The 21,090-nt window shown below is 43.7% G+C and overlaps 1 protein-coding gene across 5 annotated transcripts in view; it reads right to left on the bottom strand.

Annotated features, from left to right (window-relative positions):
• STAT3 (signal transducer and activator of transcription 3) overlaps positions 1-9,982 on the bottom strand; it is a 68,453-nt gene extending 58,471 nt beyond the window's left edge. For 2 of the 5 annotated variants that reach the window (XM_030295558.1, XM_030295557.1), the window contains exon 1: positions 9,621-9,816. The gene's annotated coding sequence lies outside the window, so the exon portion shown is untranslated. Of the gene's footprint in view, positions 1-269; positions 427-9,620 lie in introns of all 5 variants that reach the window. The other 3 variants (XM_030295555.1, XM_030295554.2, XM_030295556.2) reach the window with 3 other exon arrangements.
• Positions 9,983-21,090: the final 11,108 nt, after the last annotated feature.

The raw sequence follows: 21,090 nt of genomic DNA on the forward strand, positions 1-21,090 counted from the left end.
CAATGTGGATTGCATTCTGTTGGATTTCAATGAACTTTTCATACTCAGCTGCATTGAGATCCATTGGTCTATCCTGCATTTTGAATAGAATGTTTTCCCAAGCATGATTTAGTAATGTACTGCATTAATCATTTGGAAAACACTATTTCAGAGACACATAGACTTTCCAGATGTCAACACATTTCATTATAATAAAACTATTAAAAAGTCACATTTGTTTTACCATAAAAAAATTACATTCATTAATATGGGAAAGCCATCAAACTCACAATTTTTCTTGCAAATTTTCTCAAATTCTGATTTTCACTCGAAAGCTTAAACTTTGTCATTGGCAACAAACATTATCGGTTGTTTTCCTTGAAGAGACAGCTTCTTTTCTTTCTTTTTTGAGAAAATGTCTAACAATATCCCAGTTGGTCTGTCATTCTTTCAAAGAAAAAATGAAAAAAGTAGCTAGTTGGAGACTGTAATTGAAATGTTTCCACAAGAGCTCTTCCTTGAGACAACCATCATACTTCCTTACCCAGCAGAAGTGTTTTTTATACATGCCTCCCATTTCATCACAGAGTATCAAAAAGGCACATTCTCCACAGTTGAAAGATAATGAAATTAATATTGTTTACTGTTGTATCATGGACATTCTTAAGTGAAGTCAGTTTTTCTTTCTGAGAGCGCACTAAGTACAATAACTAGTGTAAATGCCAACTAAATAAAAGGCACAAATAACATTATGTAAATGGCTTTGAAATTGAACTCAAAGACACCCCCCCATCGCCCTCCGGGCGCCCCGGAGAGATCTGTGGACCACACTCTGAGAAGTGCCCCTATAGACAACTCAAACAAAAACATCAAAGAGCAGCTCCTGCAAGGGAACAATACAAAAACTAAAAAAACGGCTCCTGTCCCCATTTCCCCAAGGACACAAAAGAGTGTGTTGTGTTTTAGGCCTGGCGTGGTAGAAATTAATGGAAGCTGGGCTCTGGCATCACAGGTATATGAACAACACGCTTTCAAAAAAATTGAGTGGGCAGCAGGCATAACGTGAGGGTGGGGGAGTTGCAATATTCCTACCTGCCCAAGTGACAGACTGGAGTTTCACTTAGTGACACAGCTAGGCTTCTCCCTAGATAGAATTAATGCTTCAGAAGAAGAATCTGCATTCTGTTAACAGAAAAGCTACATTTCTAAACAGTATGCGTACGATGATTAAAACATTTAAAGTACAGATGTACAGATTTATTCATATGTGCCTGAAGACAAATATGAGGATATTTACAATATTGTTTTTTCTTTTTTTTATATGTTTGTTTATTTTGAGCAAGAGAGAGTGTGTGTGTGTAAGCAGATGAAGGGCAGAGAGAGAGGGAGACAGAGGATCTGAAATGGGCTCTGTGCTGAGAGCAGACAGCCCAATGTGGGGGTCGAACTCAGGAACCATGAGATCATGACCAGAGCCAAAGTCAGATGCTTAACCAACTGAGCCACCCAGGTGCCCCCACCATATGGTTTTCTGTCTTTATATTTTGCAATCTATGACTATCATTAGATTAAACAAATTATTAAAATAAAAAAATATTTTAAAAAGGAGGGGGGGCACCTGGCTGGCTCAGCCTGTAAAGCATGTGACTTTTGATCTTGGTGTCCTAAGTTTGAGTCCCATGTTGAGGGACAGACTGTCCTTAAAAATAAAAAAAAAAAAAAAAAAAAACTAAATAAATTATGACATCCACAGCCTGAATACTACTATGCAGGTCTTAAAAACCTTTTCATACTGATTAAACTTTTTTTTCCCTAAAATATTGCTTTCACCATAAAGAAACCTGCAGTCTGGGCACCGAAAAACAAGACTGATATATTCTTGCTGCAAATCTGTGGTTAAGACTAGCATTCATCTTTCCTAGGGAAAGGGGAAGTGGTTAAATCCACGGACTGGATGGTGTGTGGGTCTTCTCTCTGCCCCACCTGCAGCCTCATTCTCCCTTGCTTGGAAGATATTCTCACTGGGTATATAAGAATGGTACTCTCATTGTAAATCTCAAGGTAAACTGAGGCAGGAGTCTATGGCATCACACAGCTGTATAGAGGGCACTTCTGATCCTTGGGATATTTCTGCAGAAATAGGATTTTTTTTTAAATTAATAAGCTCTGGGGCACCTGGGGTTTCTCAGTCGGTTAAGGGTTCGACTTCAGCTCAGGTCATGATCTTGCGGTTGCCGAGTTTGAGCCCCACATCGGGCTCTGTGCTGACAGCTCGAAGCCTGGAGCCTTCTTCCGATTTTGTATCTCCTTCTCTCTCTGCCCCTCCCCTGCTCGCAACACTGTCTCTCTCTCTCCCTCAAAATAAAGAAGCATTAAAAAATTAAAAAATAAATAAATAAAAATTAATAAGCTTTACTTTTTTGAGCAATTTTATTCAAAGCAAAACTGAGCAGAAAATAAAGAGTTCCCATAAACCTCCTGTCCCCCAACAGGTACATCCTCCCCCACTATCGACATGTGGCACCACAGTGGTACACCGAGAAGCAGGGATTTTAGATGGCTCCATGAACCCAGTATTCTCCAACACAGTTATTAGGACCCTAAAGTGTCCCACGTGCTTCTAACCACTTACAGTCCACCCTTATTTATGCACTTAAACACAAAAGGAAATAACACACAGAATTTAGAATAAATATTGACATGGCTTCAGAATGCTTCAATTATTCCACCTGCCCCATCCATAAGACAGTTACCACCCTAACTATGCTTTATTTGTGTTAAAGTTCCAATAAATTCGCTTTCCCTAAACATACTGATAAAACGGGGCCCAAATACAAAACTGATTTGTCAGACAAAATCAGATTAAATATTTATCGCGTCTAAACCACAAGTAGAAAAAAAATTCAAAGGCCGACTATTTTAATGCTAACCTGATGCAATATTGCACTTTGTTTGGTTTACCGGAGAGGTAATTACTCGGCTAACATCTGGGCTTTGGGGTTTTGAGGATTACACTGGTGGGGAGAAAAAGGGAGAACAAAGGAAAGTGTAATGCTTTCCGTTTGGTCAGAAAAAGTGTTTGCTAAACAGCAAAAACAAAATTAACATTAGAAAAGATGTGAAAAAAACATGCATTTTAGGAAGATTTCACCTAAGCAGGTGCTCAAGTTCAGACTCAAATCCTCCATTTCTCATAACCAGAATGAGTGGTCAGGAGGTCAGGATACCGAAAACTAATAAAATCAATCGACAAAGCGGGAAAACAGGTGGTTAACACCAGACCGGGCAGGGTTTTCCTAAACTGAGCTCACCTTCGCTAATCTAAATCAGTTTTCAGAAACGGCTTCTACAAAAACTACCCAAATATCCCCCTAATAATTTGTGCTCCTCCTCCACAATAGGGAAGCCATTTATTTACCAGAAAGTTTACTTTCTCTTTCAGGCTCTGCTGGCTTCCTCCTGCCCCACATTCGGGCCAGAAGCAACGGGGCGGCCTTTCTTTCCTGACTTCTCGGATCCCAAACTGGAGAGCTAGTGTGAGAAAACCAGTTTCAAGGAGAAGCTGAGCGGTTCTTCTTAACCGCAAGGCTATTCTGAATACAGATGCGTTTGCAAAGGAAAGTTACAAGAAAACAAAGCTCTACTCCTCCCGTGAAAACATACGCACTCACACACATACACTACATTTGCGCGTGCACACACACACACACACACACATGCACGCGAAGGGACAAATCACCTCCCAGCCTCAGACAGATCATTCATTCCACTTGGGATTCCGCCACACCCCCAAACCGTGGGCTGCCCCACCTTCCTTGTCCGACTCCTCTACCCCTCAAACCTTCAACATTATCTGTACTTTTGGTGTTAGGAAGAACTCCAAGGGACTGTTAAAATTCCTAAGTGGTAATACATTTTTAATGTGTTGAGTATTACTTAAAATAAATGGACCACAATCATAGGCTTTGGAAGACTCAAAGAGACCTATAACAGGGGCATTCGTGTAAACAGAAATTTACAGTTTGCCTATTCCTTTTACGTGACAGACTCCATCTCCTCCACCACAATGTAAATCCCCCTGGTCCCTATTCATTTAGTTTCTTTCCTATTAGCTTAGAATCTCCTAATTACTCCTTCTTTCCTTTGGGTTATTAATGGCTACCATGAATCACAACTTGCCCGACTTTGTAGGTAGATACTGCAGTTTTTAATAATATTAATTATTAGCACTCACATTTTAGCTATCTGCCAGGCATTGTGCAAAGTACTTTCTATACATTATTTTACTTAATCCTCACAACTGCTCTACAATGGAACCTGGTATCTGTATTTTATGGCTAGAGAAACTGAAGCCCACAGAAGTTAAAGCAACTGACCCATGGTCTAAGAGGTGCTGGATTTGGGATTGAAGCCCAAGGAGTCTGACCTCATAGCCATTCTTTCACCTCCTATAGCAACTTTGGACCACGAAACCCTGAAACACACAGCCCAGCATTTCTACACTTATAAGAACAGTTACCTTAGGACTGCTCAAAATAGAAGTTCCTTGTCCGATGTAGTTGAAAAATCAAAGGTCAGGTAAAAGTTCAGTGATTAGAAAAGACACTTATACTTATGGATGGGTGTAGCAGACAGAAAAGCCAGATGATGAGTTTTACTTATTGTACCGGGAGTGGGGGGGGGGGGGCAGATTGCCTTCCTTATTGTTCTTTCATTAGGCGATTAAAAAGAAATTTGCAATAAATATGTCCAAGATATACTGGTAAGTAGAAAAAGAAAAAACCGGGAGAAATGCAGACCAAACTATTAACAGGATATATATAAAATACACAGTTTATTTTTCTACAAATTTAAATTGCTTATAATAGCATACTGTTCTTTTGTAAGCAGGACAAAACAATTTAGTTTAATGAAACATGAACCCAATAATGAACAGAAGAGAAGGGGTAACAGCTTCCTTTCCCCTCTGTTCTGTTCTCCTAAATTAATAACTTCCACTTGTAGCTCCCTGGACACCCTATGCTGTTTTAAGCTTCTGCCCATTCTCGTTCCCTGGCCTTGAATACAACTGTTCATTACTCAACTTTGTCAGGAGAATTCCTATTCATCCTACAAAACCCTATTCATAGGTATTCCAACCTGACAGAGCCCCTCTGTGATAGAGCCTTTTTCTCATCCCTGAAGAGAATTAATCTCTCTTCTGGGACATTTAATAAGGACTTAGATTTATGGAGTTCCTGGGGCACCTGGCTGGCTCAGTTGGTAGAGGAGGAAACTCTTGATCTCAGGATCGTGAGTTCAAGCACCATGCTGGGCATAGAGATTACTTTAAAAAAAGAGGAAAAAAAAGAAGATTTATGGAGTTCTTACAACGTGCCAAGCATTACGCTAAGCATTTTACCTACATTATCTCATCGAATCTTCAACAGGCCTGGGAGACAGGCACTGTTCTCTACTTTTACACCTAAGACCACTGAGACTCAGGTTCTGACTAGGATGTAGCAGGTCCGGGATCTGATCCCAGACCTGTTTGGCTCCAGAGCATGAGGCTTGAACCACTACCCTGCCATCTCCCCTGCCCTGAGTCCACACTGAAGCAGCACACACCCTGGTCCACACAACACCTCCAGTTCTGTGAAACTGTATTTCATTACCCTTGGATGCCGCCTAGCACAATAATTGGCTCTCAATATAAAATACTTGCCGATAATAAATTAATTAAAATAAAACAGAACCGTTTGCCAATCTCACCTAAGATCTGCAGTAATCCTAACATGATAAATGAGAACTGAGAACAGAAATTCATTCTTCCATATGCTATTCCTTTTAAAAACTAGAGACTTTTCAAACAGCTGACCACTAAAGTCCCATCTGACCATCCTAAAGTGTGCCCTAGCAAGCCAAGGTTCGTACTGACACATGTGTAACCATGAGATTCGTTCTTTTCATCATAACCAACAAAGACTGAAACAACCCAGCAATGTCATCCTGCTGGACCTCACCAAGGCTGCTCCAGGACACCAGGACTTCAAGATCTGGGGATGTCCCTAAGTGTTCTTCTGGTGGTTTTTATGAATGACTTAAAAGTTACAGTAAAATTGTATAGTAAATATGGAATGTCTTATGGACATTATATGGAATGTTTTATGTCTTATGGAAGACATAAAATGTGAATGGTCATTTGCAGCCAATTAAAAACCCTAAAAGACACTTCTGCACTGAAGAACATGAATCTGGTAAGTCAGAACACCTCTCTTTGGGAGCTGGCCCAATTTATAAGGTCAGGCCCAACGACAGCTCCCCCAGGGCAGAAGCCGTGTGCGCTGATATACTTTGTACAAATTAACCAATGCCAGGCATGTGCTTGACACATAGTAGGCACTCCACAATTAAACACCAATAGTTGGCCTCAAAAATCTTTAAAAGGACAAAAACAACTTCCATGGTCTGGCATTCAAGGCCTCTGGTGAGTGGATACTCCTCCCCTACTTACCTTACTCATCTATCAGGATTTTGTTGGTGTTGTATCACCATACCTCCTCACCCTAAATTCTTTATCCCTATCAAATTCCAACCATTATTTGGGACCCAGATCAAATCTCTCCTTTGGCAAGAAGACTTCCCAGACCACTCCAGGCCTCATAATCTTTCCTTCCTCTGAAGACCTGTAGTGCTTAGTGCAGCACTGTTCAATAGAACTTTCCAAGATAATGGAAATATTCTCTAGCTGTGCCATATATATATGTACACACACACACACACACACACACACACACACAAACACATACACACATTTTTTTAAATATATAATAGCTACGGGGCGCCTGGGTGGCGCAGTCGGTTAAGCGTCCGACTTCAGCCAGGTCACGATCTCGCGGTCCGTGAGTTCGAGCCCCGCGTCGGGCTCTGGGCTGATGGCTCAGAGCCTGGAGCCTGTTTCCGATTCTGTGTCTCCCTCTCTCTCTGCCCCTCCCCCATTCATGCTCTGTCTCTCTCTGTCCCAAAAATAAATAAACGTTGAAAAAAAATATATATATATAATAGCTACCTTGTTGGACAGTACAGGCTTAATGTCTCACCAGCTCTTTGAGGACATGCTGCACTGTCTGGATAAAGCATTTATCACATCCCCTCAGTGGACTGCAAGTTCTGTGAACAAAGCCTCTGATTCTTCATAGCAACTTTGCATTGCAAAAAGTAAATATCTGGTGAATCTGTACACCACCTCTGAGGAAACTATAAGGTAAAAAGGTGCTATAGACTCAGCATCTGGAATGCACTACGTCTGCCCCATCTCATATCTGAAAGTCAAGACAAGCAGAGGCGGGGAGGGGGAGAAAGCAACTTTCTGGAGACACAAATGATCACTGATCAAGCCACAAGGCACTCTGGATCAAACGGCATTTTAGGTCACCACTATCCTTTACCTACAAACTTGCCTAAATAAGGATCTCTTTCCATTAGCAAATAGCTTAGCTATTTATTCTGATGATAATTATGCTAACTAAAAAGTTACTTCCCAAGTCAGACTCAGATGCAGCAGATGGAAAAATAACCTAAACAAAACCTACTTGTACTTCTTTTTCCACCTGTTTGTTGGCTATCTCCCTTGGAGTCTTATAGCCTATTCGTGGTATTTCCCTGTCCAGATATATGTTAGCATTTCAGTGACACTTTTCCCAGCAGGGCCTACAATCACTATAAATTAAGACCTAATATTTTCTCTTTTATGGTTGACTAATATTCCATTGTGTACAACTGTAACACATCTTGTCAGTTCATCTGTCAATGGACACTTGGGCTGCTTCCCATATCTTGGCTATTATAAATAGTGCTGCAATAAACATAGGGGTGCAATAAAACAAAAAAGACCTAATACTTAACATAGATAATCAAAATAATACAAAATATACTTAAGGACAAGTTCTACCACTATGGCACTCTGCTGCCTTGGGCACCCACCTTGTTCCTTTAGCCTCAGTTTCCTTATCTATAAAATGAGATTAATGTCATGTGTACAACCTACCCCTTGCATGGCAAGTCATAGCTGTGGATAGTTCTAAGTACTCTCCCCAAAAGTACTATATACAGAAATAGAAGATTCATGAATTTGCTGGTGGTTCCCTGTGCCGGATATGCTAACAAATATAGTGACTTTAAGATCAACCCTCCAATATCTACAACATTTTTTTTTTTTTTTGTATTCCAGACTTCTTTCTCCCATCCCACTATGCAAATGTCTGAGCAAAAATTCTGCTAGTATTCCAGTCTAGCACATGTAACAAGGAAATAAATGTGTTGACTCAGGGAACACAGACATATTTAATATAAAATAAAACAGAAACTTGGCTGAATCAAGTCATAACACAGTCTAAATCCACATATAAAAGACTGAGATGATTTATAGTTCTGATTTATTCAAACCAATGGTTTACCAGCACAGCCAAGCCAAAAAGTTGCAACCCATACCCAGAACATAGCCTGCAGATGCACACATGATAAAAACCAGCAGGTATACATTATGCACATTTTTAATTTAAAAAAAGTGTGTCAATACCATACACCCACTTGATATAACACAGAGAGATGTACGCTAAACATGGAAAAAGCAACTTGGATGACGGTTTGAATTTTGCTAACTTAAGCCCAACCACACCTCCCAATCACAGGTAAAGTTTGCACACATGGCTTTGCCAAGTCCAGCCTGTCTTTGTTTCCCTCTGCGTTTACCCAAGATCTTGGCTCTAAGACAGAAAACTCCCACTCTCGATTGGTTCATTCTGTCCTATGCAATTAAGCAACACCACAATCCAGTAAACGCAAGGGCTCAATTATTTATCTTCTGGCCAAGTTTACCAGGTGTTTATGAAAGAACAATGTCAAGAAGGAAAGAGGTTTATTTCTTTCTAGAACTGGCTTGATAGGGACTTTGTTTTTAGAAGGGGAGGAGGGAAGCAGGGTTTAACCTAGAAAAAAAGACGGGAGGGAATTTAAAAAGAGTACAAGACTGTCAATTTCCCTACAGGAAACTTGATTCTTATGCAATAATCTTACCCACAGCCAGCGGGGCCGTGGGGGGAAGACACCTATTTGTACCTCTAGAGGGGTACAGCTGGTTCCCAGAGGAGAGGGAACAGGGCAAGGCCGAGGAATTGGCTCAGCTGGGAGCCACCGGGCGCGCTGGGGAGCGGGGAGAAAGCTCTTTCCAACAGCCCCCCCCCCGCCCCCGCCCGTGATCTCTGCAGGCGTGACAGTTGCTCCTGTGGCCGGAACGTCCCCAGAGCCCCAGGGAGCAGGAAGTCGGGGGGCTGTCCCTCACTTCTGCCACCCCCACCCTAGAGTGCCCTCGCCCCACTGTTCTCCCCTCGAGCCCATTCTCTCTTCCTCGGCGTCAGCCCTTTCTCCAAAGAACGAAACTTCCTCCCAGCGCCCCCTGTCCTTTCAGAGGCCCGCTCCTGTCATCCCGGGAGTTGTCCCTTCTGAGCGACCCTCGAATCTCCACGTATTTCCCCCCGCCCCACTGAAGTTCGCATCCACAACTCCCCCAAACACTGCAGAGGCTCCCGGCCCCTCCGGCGCCCTCCGGGATCCCCAGACCTGGGGGCCGTCGGGGGGGCGGCCCCACCCTTCACCCCCTTCACCTGTTTCTCGGGCTCAGGCCCGATAGGCCGGGGCTGCGCTTGCGCCGGAATGTGGGTCGCGAGGCTCACTCAGGCCGCCGGGCCTCTCCTAGCAGACGTGGAGAGACAGCGCCGAGCAGGGGTGCTCGTCAAGGATCCGGTTCGGGCTTGCTCGCTCCGCGGCGACGTCGGAACCCCAAACTCCCCCTCCCCGTCTACGCCGCCGCAGCTCCGGAAACCGCTGAATTACAGCCTCTCCAACCAATCCCCGCCTAGCCCCAGCCTGGCACAGACACGCCGCTTCTGCATAATTCATGAGACGGCCAGTTTTCCCCGCCACCCAGAGGCACTGGTGCAAGTACAGTACACCCGAAGCCCCACCCTCTAACCAATGAGGAGAGCCTCTGGGGGGAAGGGCGGAGCCAAGAGTAGACTGGGAACGCCCCAGTGCTGGCTGTTCCGAGCGCTTAGTGCTCCTCCCTCCGCTACAGCGGAGAGGGAGCCGCGGCCTTGGGCACAGAAACCCGGGGGGAGGGAGGGAAAATGACCGGAATGTCCTGCTGAAAACTCAGCTGAGTTCCTGGCAATGCGTGACGTCAGGACACTTTAAATGCCCCTGATGCGGCTCTCTTCTGCCCGCTCTCCCTTTTCCCAGCTCTTGCCTCCACGTGGGGGCGAGGTTGCGAGCCACTTACCACGTGGGAATCAACCAGTTAGACAATCCCCAGGTATCGCCAGATCCTCAGGGGGCCCAACGCCTGAACTGGGTTTCTGGGGACAGCAAAAAGAACATGGGTGACTCCCGCCTGCTTTGAACTTCAGTTTCTGCGTGAGTCGGGACACACACACCCGGAAACATGACGTGGAAATAGAGTAATTACTAGAGTGCGTGGGGAGAGGGTAGTGGATTTAACCCTGTCCTCCGTTCCGCCGCTTCAAGCATCAAACGCCAACGGCTGGCACATTGGCGGGTTCACAAGAAGGCAGACGACAGTGCATAAGAGGATTGACACATGTACACATTATTTTTATGGGTCTGAGCTGAAATACTTGAAATTGCCTGTCTTTTTCTTTTTCGTCCCGTCTATTTCAAATCCAAGTTTTACTGCATCGAAGCCAGTAGATTATAGGAAATACAGACATTTTATCTTACAAAATAGGGGATGTACTTTGCATAATGGAATGGTGTGTGTGTGTGTGTGTGTGTGTGTGTGTGTGTGTGTGCCCATGCGCACGTGCTGTCACTATCAGGGTTTTTTCCTTAAAAAATTGTTTTTTTTTAGTGTTCATTTATTTTTGAGAGAGAGAGCGCGAGCAAGGAAGGGGCAGAGAGAGAAGGAGACAGAATCTGAAGCAGGCTCCAGGCTCTGAGCTGTCAGCACAGAGCCCGATGCGGGGCTTGAACTCACCATCTGTGAGATCATGACATGAGCTGAAGGAGGATGCTTAACTGACTGAGCCACCCAGACTCCCCTATCAGGATTTTTTTAAATCACAGCTATTAATATTCGTACTTATTGTGTTTAATACAAAAAGGTATAAAGATGAAAGATGGTTATGGCACCACCCAGATAAGATAACCCCCGATAAGTTTTTTTCAGTGAAACTTTTCATTTCGTGTTTTAATGAAACATGTTCATGGTTCAAAAAATCATACAGTTCAGGAAATTCAAAAATTAAAAATGAACATCTGTCGCCTTCTGCTACCAGTTCTTCAACCCAAGAATGGTTATTCTTAATTTCTGATGAGAAAATCAATGACTCTTAACCTTTGGGGAGGGGGGAGCATTACAGATCCTTCTGAGAGTCTGCTGGAGACTATGGATTCTAGCCCCCAAAATACACAGCATGACTTTTACGCACAAATTCTGATGGCTGCCCAGATACCTGAAGCCCAGCCAAAGACTCCCGATTTGGATCTTAGGACCACCTTAAATAATCCAAGTGAGAGGTGAGAACATCTACAAGCACAAGTAGTAAAGTGGCTGATGGTGGAATTGAGTTACCCATTGCCCTCCTGTAGACCCAGCCCAGTATGGAAATTACTGAATTTATCTGATGTGCATGTTTGTGTGTGTTATCAATCACTGTGTTTATTTCACCACAGAACAGATACCCTTACCTTCCATCTCACCTAAACTCTGCTTTAGCTGTACTATTCCATGCAGTTGACTGATGGGTCTGATATTTGTTGCATTATTTACTGCATACAAAGCACCTACGGACTCATTACTTCTCTTCTTTTTCACAATAATTATGTGTAGCAAATAGAAGAAGCCATATTATTTACCAATAGGAAACTGAGGACAAAATAGTGTGATGTTCTCAAGGTCACAGAGATACTCAGAGGTATACCAGGTGAGTTTGGAGCCAGGTTTTTGGACTCCCCATCCCATAGCTTTGTTCCACCCACTCAAACCCTGGCCTCTTCCCCTGACTCCTCAGCAGATGGCCATTGTTTCCCTCACTGCCCTCCCCCACATGCACACATAAAATCTACCCCTAAGCCTATCTGTTCCACCTATAAAACCTCTCTCCAGCCCAGCCACTGGCTTTTCTCCACCCTCTACGGAATCCCCCCAGCTTACAGATGGCAGTTTCTCCCACGTAAGCCAATGCTTTGACCTGAACTTTCTTTTCCAGCCTCCTTCCCTCCATAACAACACCTTAAACTCCCAAACTGAATTTATCACCTTCCTCCAAACATGTCAACACCTTCTGTTACCTCATGCTTTTGTAGATCTGCTTCCCTCCTCCTGGAATACCTCCTCTTTCCTCATTCACAACCGGGAAACTCTTCAAAGTGCAGTTCCAACATTACCTCTTCAGGGCTTTCCGAGATTCTTCCTGGCAAAGTTAATCTCTTCTTCTGGACTCCTTTAACAGGTTGTATGCCCCATTTAGTACAGCATTCTTCACCTTGTACTTCATTAGCCTACTTCCTGATACATAAAATTAATAATTAACATGTATTAAGTAATTACCATGTTCCAAGAATTATGCTAAGCTTTTTATGTAGATTATTGTATTTGATCCTCACCAGAACCCCAGTGAGGCAGGTACTTTTGTAATTCTCATTTTCAACTAAGAAAATTATGGCTGAGAAAGTGAAAGACTGGTCCAAAGTCCCACAGCTAGAAACTGTGGACAAACTCAGAATGAGAACCAGGTCTGGCTGACTCCAAAGCCTGGACTCTGCCTACATGCTTAAAACATATCCCAGGGGTGCCTGGCTGGCTCAGTCCGTGAGTGTGCAATGCTTGATCTCGAGGTCATGGGTTCAAACCCCATGTTGGGTGTAGAGATTTCTTAAAAACAAAAACAAAAACAAAACAAACATATCCCCCCTGAGCTGTAGGTTCCTAGAAGCTTGAACCCCCTTCATGCTCATTTTCATAATTCCAGCAGCTAGCATCTAGCCCAGTTCTGGGCTAGAACTCACCGAAGCATGAATTAAATATTAATAAACATATTTTGAATAATCATATCAGTAATAGCTAGCCACGGAGTATTTACTATGAACTAACCACTGCTCTGAACATGTATTATGTAACCCATCTATTAACTCAATCCTTATAATGACCCCATGAGGAGGATACTGTGATTTTACAGATTAAGAAGATGAGGCTTACCCAAGGTGAAGTGACTTACCCAAAAACATCAAGCTGGTAAATGGCAGAGACAGGATTGAAATCTACGTGAGTCTGATTTAAGAACGTGAATAGCTGCTCTTTCTTGACTATATCCCCAGGCTTAACCCTCCTCCTGGATCCCCAAGGAAGAGTTTAAAGGAGAGGAAAAGTGAGGCTCCCACCCTCCACCCAACAAATGAATAAAGGCAGAATCCCAGCCCCAGCTCGTTCAAGCATATGGTGGTTTATAAACATGTCTGCAAATTCCTTGATACTTCTCCCTTTTAAAGGAAGAGTCTGCTTCCGCTCCCTCAGTAACTTACTTCTAATAAATAGAACACAGTGGAAATGATGCTGCGTGACTTCTGAGTTTAGGCCATAAAACACAATATAGCTTTCACCTGACTCTTTCCCTGACACTCACCCTTGGAAGTGTTGTGAGGAAGCCCAGGCTATGCGTAGAGGCCACATGAAGGTGTTCTGGCCAACAGTCTAGCTAAGGCCCAGCCGACAGCAGGCATCAGCCATGAATGGAAGCAGCCTCCAGATGATTCCAGCCCCCCATCTTTCAAGCCACCCCAACAGAGGCCAAGTGAAGCAGAGGTGAGTCATCTTTACTGAACCTTACACAGATTACAAATTCATAAGCAAAATAAATGTTGTTGTTGTTTTAAGCCACTAAGTTTTGGGGTGGTTTGTTACATAGCGATGGGTAGGGAGGATAAGTTTCCATTGATCTCTTCAGAGAGACTCAGGAACTATAAGCTAGATCAGGAACTGAGACTGATCAGACTTTGTAAAGTTCTAGAAACTTTATTTACTCCCTCTTCCCTGGAGGAATTAGCAGTTGAACTCTAAATCAAGAAGAAGGCATGGCAAAGAAGAGATTTAGACAAGAATCTCGGGGGTGGTAAATGGGTGGCGAGTCACTGCAGTGACCAAAGGAGGCACGGGGCAATGTGTGTATGTGATAGGACCCCCCTGGGGCTCGGCAACAGAAGGGCTCACCAGGACTGCCCAACTCCCCCTCACTCAAATAAGAGAAAAGAGTATCTCTTTTTCCTCCTGTCTGAAGAACAGTCCTCCCTCCTCAATATTTTCAAGCCTAAGCTCTTTCCCTGTGCTGCTTAAAATATCATTCATGTCGGGGTGCCTGGGTGGCGCAGTCGGTTAAGCGACCGACTTCAGCCAGGTCACGATCTTGCGGTCCGTGAGTTCGAGCCCCGCGTCAGGCTCTGGGCTGATGGCTCAGAACCTGGAGCCTGTTTCCGATTCTGTGTCTCTCTCTCTCTCTGCCCCTCCCCCATTCATGCTCTGTCTCTCTCTGTCCCAAAAAATAAACGTTGAAAAAAAAATTAAAAAAAAAATATCATTCATGTCATTCTGTCCCTTCAGTGGCTTCCCATAGGGTTTAGGATAAAGGAGTTCTGCTTTTTCTCATTCCTGTCAAGGCCCTGCCTATCCCACCAACCTGCCTCCTGCCCACTAAATTCCAGCTAGTCCATTTCCCACCTCAGGGCCTTTGCACATCCCATTCTTGTTCCTTCTCCAGCTTTGGCACAACTAGTTCCTCCTCACCCTACTGGTCTCACTTGCTTAGAGAAGCCTTGTCTAAATACTCCCACCTACAGTTGCTCCCAGAGTGTTAATCACTATGTGCTATTTCCTGTGGAACTCTTATCATACTCGTCATTTTATTTACCTGTATACAGTCTCTTATCTGTCAGTTCCAGGAAAACAGATCTTACCTGTTTGCTGCTCCCTTGCCTCCTCAATGCTGGGCATATACTAGGTGCTCAATAAAGACTTACTGAACAAATAGAAGTGCTCTTGGTCCCACTCTTCCCCTCTCTGAGTTTTATTAATTCCCCTCTGCCTCCTGACCTTCTCCACTTATTCTTCACTTCTGTCTCTGAAGATATTCCTTCTTTCCTATCTTGACCCTCAAGTTATCCCTCTTTCCCATCATGTTCCCCATGTCCCCACCCCCGCTTGTGCTACCAAAGTGGCTTCTGCCCTCTTTCTCCATAGGACTGTGCTCTTGAGGGCCACCAAGAATCTCCTCTTAATCAAAGCTAATGTCTTCTTTTTGTCATTTTATTTAACTTTGCTACAGAATGTGGTACTATCAACCGTTTCCCCTCCTCTCTCCTCGACATATTTTCCTCCCTTGACCATTGCAGCAGTCCATAGAAGCCATTGCATTAACTAGAAAGCTAATGGAGCTAAAGTGAGACACACTGGGTTTGAATCCTGGCTTTGACACAGAATAAACTGTGGAGCCCTGGGCACGTTCCTTGCCCTCTCCGAGCCTCAGCGCCCACATCTTCAAATAGAGAACATGATTCTGACCTTGGTTAGTTTGCGTTAAGATGTTTTTGATGGGGCTCCTGGCTCGCTCAGTTGGTGGAGCATGCGACTCTTGATCTCGGGGTTGTGGGTTTGAGCCCCACATTGGGTGTAGAGATTACTTCAGAAAAAATAAAAATTTTTTTGACTTTTTTTTCTTTTTTTGAGACAGAGAGAGACAGAGCATGAACAGGGGAGGGGCAGAGAGAGAGGGAGACACAGAATCGGAAACAGGCTCCAGGCTCTGAGCTGTCAGCACAGAGCCCGACGCGGGGCTCGAACTCACGGACAGTGAGATCATGACCTGAGCCGAAGTCGGACGCTCAACCAACTGAGCCACCCAGGCGCCCCTAAAATATTTTTATTTTTTATTTTTTATTTTTTTATGAAATTTATTGACAAATTGGTTTCCATACAACACCCAGTGCTCATCCCAAAAGGTGCCCTCCTCAATACCCATCACCCACCCTCCCCTCCCTCCCACCCCCCATCAACCCTCAGTTTGTTCTCAGTTTTTAACAGTCTCTTATGCTTTGGCTCTCTCCCACTCTAACCTCTTTTTTTTTTTTTTTTCCTTCCCCTCCCCCATGGGTTCCTGTTAAGTTTCTCAGGATCCACATAAGAGTGAAACCATATGGTATCTGTCTTTCTCTGTATGGCTTATTTCACTTAGCATTACACTCTCCAGTTCCATCCACGTTGCTACAAAGGGCCATATTTCATTTTTTCTCATTGCCACATAGTACTCCATTGTGTATATATACCACAATTTCTTTATCCATTCATCAGTTGATGGACATTTAGGCTCTTTCCATAATTTGGCTATTGTTGAGAGTGCTGCTATGAACATTGGGGTACAAGTGCCCCTATGCATCAGTACTCCTGTATCCCTTGGATAAATTCCTAGCAGTGCTATTGCTGGGTCATAGGGTAGGTCTATTTTTAATTTTCTGAGGAACCTCCACACTGCTTTCCAGAGCGGCTGCACCAATTTGCATTCCCACCAACAGTGCAAGAGGGTTCCCGTTTCTCCACATCCTCTCCAGCATCTATAGTCTCCTGATTTGTTCATTTTGGCCACTCTGACTGGCGTGAGGTGATACCTGAGTGTGGTTTTGATTTGTATTTCCCTGATAAGGAGCGATGCTGAACATCTTTTCATGTGCCTGTTGGCCATCTGGATGTCTTCTTTAGAGAAGTGTCTATTCATGTTTTCTGCCCATTTCTTCACTGGGTTATTTGTTTTTCGGGTGTGGAGTTTGGTGAGCTCTTTATAGATTTTAGATACTAGCCCTTTGTCCAATATGTCATTTGCAAATATCTTTTCCCATTCCGTTGGTTGCCTTTTAGTTTTGTTGGTTGTTTCCTTTGCTGTGCAGAAGCTTTTTATCTTCATAAGGTCCCAGTAATTCACTTTTGCTTTTAATTCCCTTGCCTTTGGGGATGTGTCGAGTAAGAGATTGCTACGGCTGAGGTCAGAGAGATCTTTTCCTGCTTTCTCCTCTAAGGTTTTGATGGTTTCCTGTCTCACATTTAGGTCCTTTATCCATTTTGAGTTTATTTTTGTAAATGGTGTGAGAAAGTGGTCTAGTTTCAACCTTCTGCATGTTGCTGTCCAGTTCTCCCAGCACCATTTGTTAAAGAGGCTGTCTTTTTTCCATTGGATGTTCTTTCCTGCTTTGTCAAAGATGAGTTGGCCATACGTTTGTGGGTCTAGTTCTGGGGTTTCTATTCTATTCCATTGGTCTGTGTGTCTGTTTTTGTGCCAGCCTAAAATATTTTTAAATAAAAGAATAAAATGTTTTTGATTGGAAGATACTCTCAAGTTAACTGTGAAGCATGGCAGGTAAAACCCAGATCCTGGCAGGGTCCACTGCTCGGGCACCCCACCTATGCAGCAATGTGCCCCCGGGCTGGCTGTTTAACCTCTCTGAGACTCATTAGAGAAGTTGATGAGTATCCTCATCAATGAAATAGGAACTATGAGAGCATCTCCCTCATAGGTTGTTATGACGATTAGATGAAGTAACAAGCAAAGCATTCAATATAGCATCCGGCTCACTGCACCCCTTCAACTTATGTTAGCTATTATTATCTTACGCAAAATAAAAAAATCACAAAATTGGAGAGACTTATCAGAAAGAAACTGAGATGGCTTCCAAATTTCAATAAAGAGTTGAACAGCCACACCTTGGGAAGAGCAATTTCAGGAACCTCACCAGAGAAGGTTTTTGTAGAACATCTCACTAAAGCTCTACCTTTCCTTTATTACGACCTGAGGCTGCTGCTGAAAATGTTCAGTCTCTGTGGCTGTTGGTTCAAAATTCTAAATTGATGGCATAGAGGATTTCATTGGCCCAGAAAGGACCAGATATCCATCTTGACAAGGCAGCTGTGAACAGGGGCAGGGGTCCTGGTCACCCAGCAGAGACACAGCCCTGGAGAAAAGGGCAGGGACTTTTCTGAGCAGAGGAACATCCAATACCCATCAGAATTACCTGAGATAATGTTTATGGAAGTGCCTTACCCAGAAAGATGACCTTTTCCCTCTCTGACCATCCATGGTTGACTTTGCTGCCCCCACCCCACCATCCCCACGACTTCCTAAGGTTGGGCACTTCTGCCTTTAACTTTTTTTTTAATTAATTAATTTATTTATTTATTGAGAGAGAGAGAGAGAGAGAGAGAGAGAGAGAGAAAGCGTGGGAGGGGCAGAGAGAGAGGGAGAGAATCCCAAGCAGTCACCATGCTGTTAGTGCGGAGCCCTACACGGGGCTTGAACCCATGAACCGTGAGATCGTGACCTGAGACGAAATCAAGAGCTGGACGCTTAACCACCTGAGCCACCCAGCACTCCTGCTTTTAATTCTAAATTCCATCCTTTTCTCCCTCTGACCCCCCTCCCTTGGCAAACTCATCTATTCCTAGCACCTCAAAGGAACACCTCTCTTCTGACAACTCTTTTGTGCTGAGTCTTATTAGGTGCAGATAAATTACTTTATCTCCTGGGTCTGCAGAAACTTCCTCTGTAAAATGATTCTTACTGTTGCCTCATCTATAAAACAAAACCTCTTTTGGGGCGCCTGGGTGGCGCAGTCGGTTAAGCGTCCGACTTCAGCCAGGTCACGATCTCGCGGTCCGTGAGTTCGAGCCCCGCGTCAGGCTCTGGGCTGATGGCTCAGAGCCTGGAGCCTGATTCCAATTCTGTGTCTCCCTCTCTCTCTGCCCCTCCCCCGTTCATGCTCTGTCTCTCTCTGTCCCAAAAATAAATAAACGTTGAAAAAAAATTAAAAAAAAAAAACCAAAACCTCTTTCAGTTCCAACATTCCATAATTCTATTAACTGTTCTTTGGTTATGCCTTCTGCTTTCCTGCCCTCTTTGCCTTTCTGCACACTGTTCCCTTTGCCTGGAGAACTTTCCCTGTCCCACATCACTGCTTTCACTTAATTACCACTTTCTGAGTACCTACAATGTTAATGGCTATCTCTTGGGTCCTGCCTGGCTCTCAACAAGTCCTCCTTTCCTGGGGCTTGCTCCTCTCCCCACTTGCAATCATATACTGAAATGGGTCCTTTCAGCCACGTCTGTATTACATGATCCTTTCCTCCTGGCCATAGATTATTAAATCCAGGATGAACACGGATGTTAATTGCCTTAATCAGATTTTCTTTGCCAGGAATCTGGAATTTGAAACTGAGAGGCATAGAACCTGGGAGCCCTTAGAGCGGAGTTCCATTAATGTCAGCATGTTAGAGAAGGCTATCCATCAACTCCCTCTCAGAAGTCCCTGGAGATGCCCTGATGCCTATTCTTCCTAACTTAGCCATTCAGTGATTCCTTGGAGTCCACAGGGTATCTTGGCAGCCTTCCAACATAAGCAACTTTTTCCCATTTGGCCAATGTCTTTTTTTTTCTTATATTTTCAACCAAAGAACCATTAACCACTGTGATTGTATTTGAGACACTGTTAGGCTCTGGTGACACAAAAATCATCTAAAATACTGTCTCAGCTCTCTAACAACATCTATTTGAAATCCTACCCATTTTTAGGATAGTAGCTTAGAAGCCACCTTCCTACTTTAAATGTCCCCATATTCCCCAAGCAGGATTAGTCCCTTGCCAGTTATTGCCATTGCATTTTGCTTTACCTCTCTTACAGTCGTCTCTTTGAGCTCTTTTGTACATCTGCCTTTCCCACTAATTGCAAACCCTTTAAAATCAAGAGCTAGATGTGTTGTTTTTTTTTTAGTTCTTGGCTCCTAGCACAGTATCACAAACAGATCACTGGGAAAGAACATCTGTTGTTTTGTCGGCCTATCATCCTCTCCCCTGTTGATAACAGCAACCCAATTTTCATTTGGGAAATCAGCCTTTCTCACTCTCTATTCCACGGTTCTAGAAGTGATACATACCCTAGATTTGGTCAGAGGCACAGTGGTTTGGATCTATGACCTAACAGGGCCAATGGACATCATATCTGTGATTCTGGCCAGAAGGATTTGGAAAGAAACCCTCTTAACTAGGGTTGTTTAGCTGTTAAGCCACAAGCCTGAAGTTATTGATGACCATCTTTACCCGCACATGGGGAAAATCTGATTATTAATAAAACAAACACAGTGGAGGGGCACCTGGGTGGTTCAGTCAGTTAAACGTCTGACTGCTGGTTTCAAGTCACGCCGTGATCTCACCGTTTGTGAGTTTGAGCCCCATATTGGGCTCTGTGCTGACAGTGCAGAGCCTGCTTGGGATTCTGTCTCTCTCTTTCTCTGCCCGCTCTGCTTGCTCTCTCTCTATCTCTCAAAATAAATAAAAATAAACTTAAACAAAACAAAACAAAAGAGGGCACCTGGGTGGCTCGGTTGTTAAGTATCTGACTTTGGCTCAGGTCATCATCTCATGATTCATGAGTTCGAGTCCCGCATCAGGTGAGCTTCAGCCCTGCTGAAGCCCTGCTTCCCTCTCTCTCTCCCTCTCTTTCAGTCTGTGCCCCGAATTGGGCTCCATGCTGACACCTCAGAGCCTGGAACCTGCTTTGGATTCTATCTCCCTCTCTGCCCCTCCCTGGTTTGCACTCTGTCTCTCTCAAAAATAAATAAACGTTAAAAAATGTATATATGTATTTTTATATATACAAATATATACATTTATATACATATATATTTATATATTTATATTTCTTGGAGTGCCTGGGTGGCTCAGTTTTTTGAGCATCCGACTCTTGGTTTTGGTTTAGGTCATGATCCCAGGCTCATGGGATCGAGCCCAGCATCAGTCTCTGTGCTGAACATGAAGCCTGCTTAAGATTCTCTCTCTCTCTTTCTCTCTCTCTCCCCCGCCCCTCTCCCCTGCTCTTTCTCTCTCTCTCTCTCTAAAATAAAGGGAAAAATATATATTCCTTTATCTTTACTTATTCTATCTCTGTCTGGCAGTAGTGTGGAGAATGGATTGGAAAAATAATCTATTTTTAAATTATTATTTGAGAGAGAGAGAGTGCATGCATAAGCAGGGA

The sequence above is a fragment of the Lynx canadensis genome, chromosome E1 (assembly GCF_007474595.2).
Source record: "Lynx canadensis isolate LIC74 chromosome E1, mLynCan4.pri.v2, whole genome shotgun sequence".
NCBI lineage: Eukaryota > Metazoa > Chordata > Mammalia > Carnivora > Felidae > Lynx > Lynx canadensis.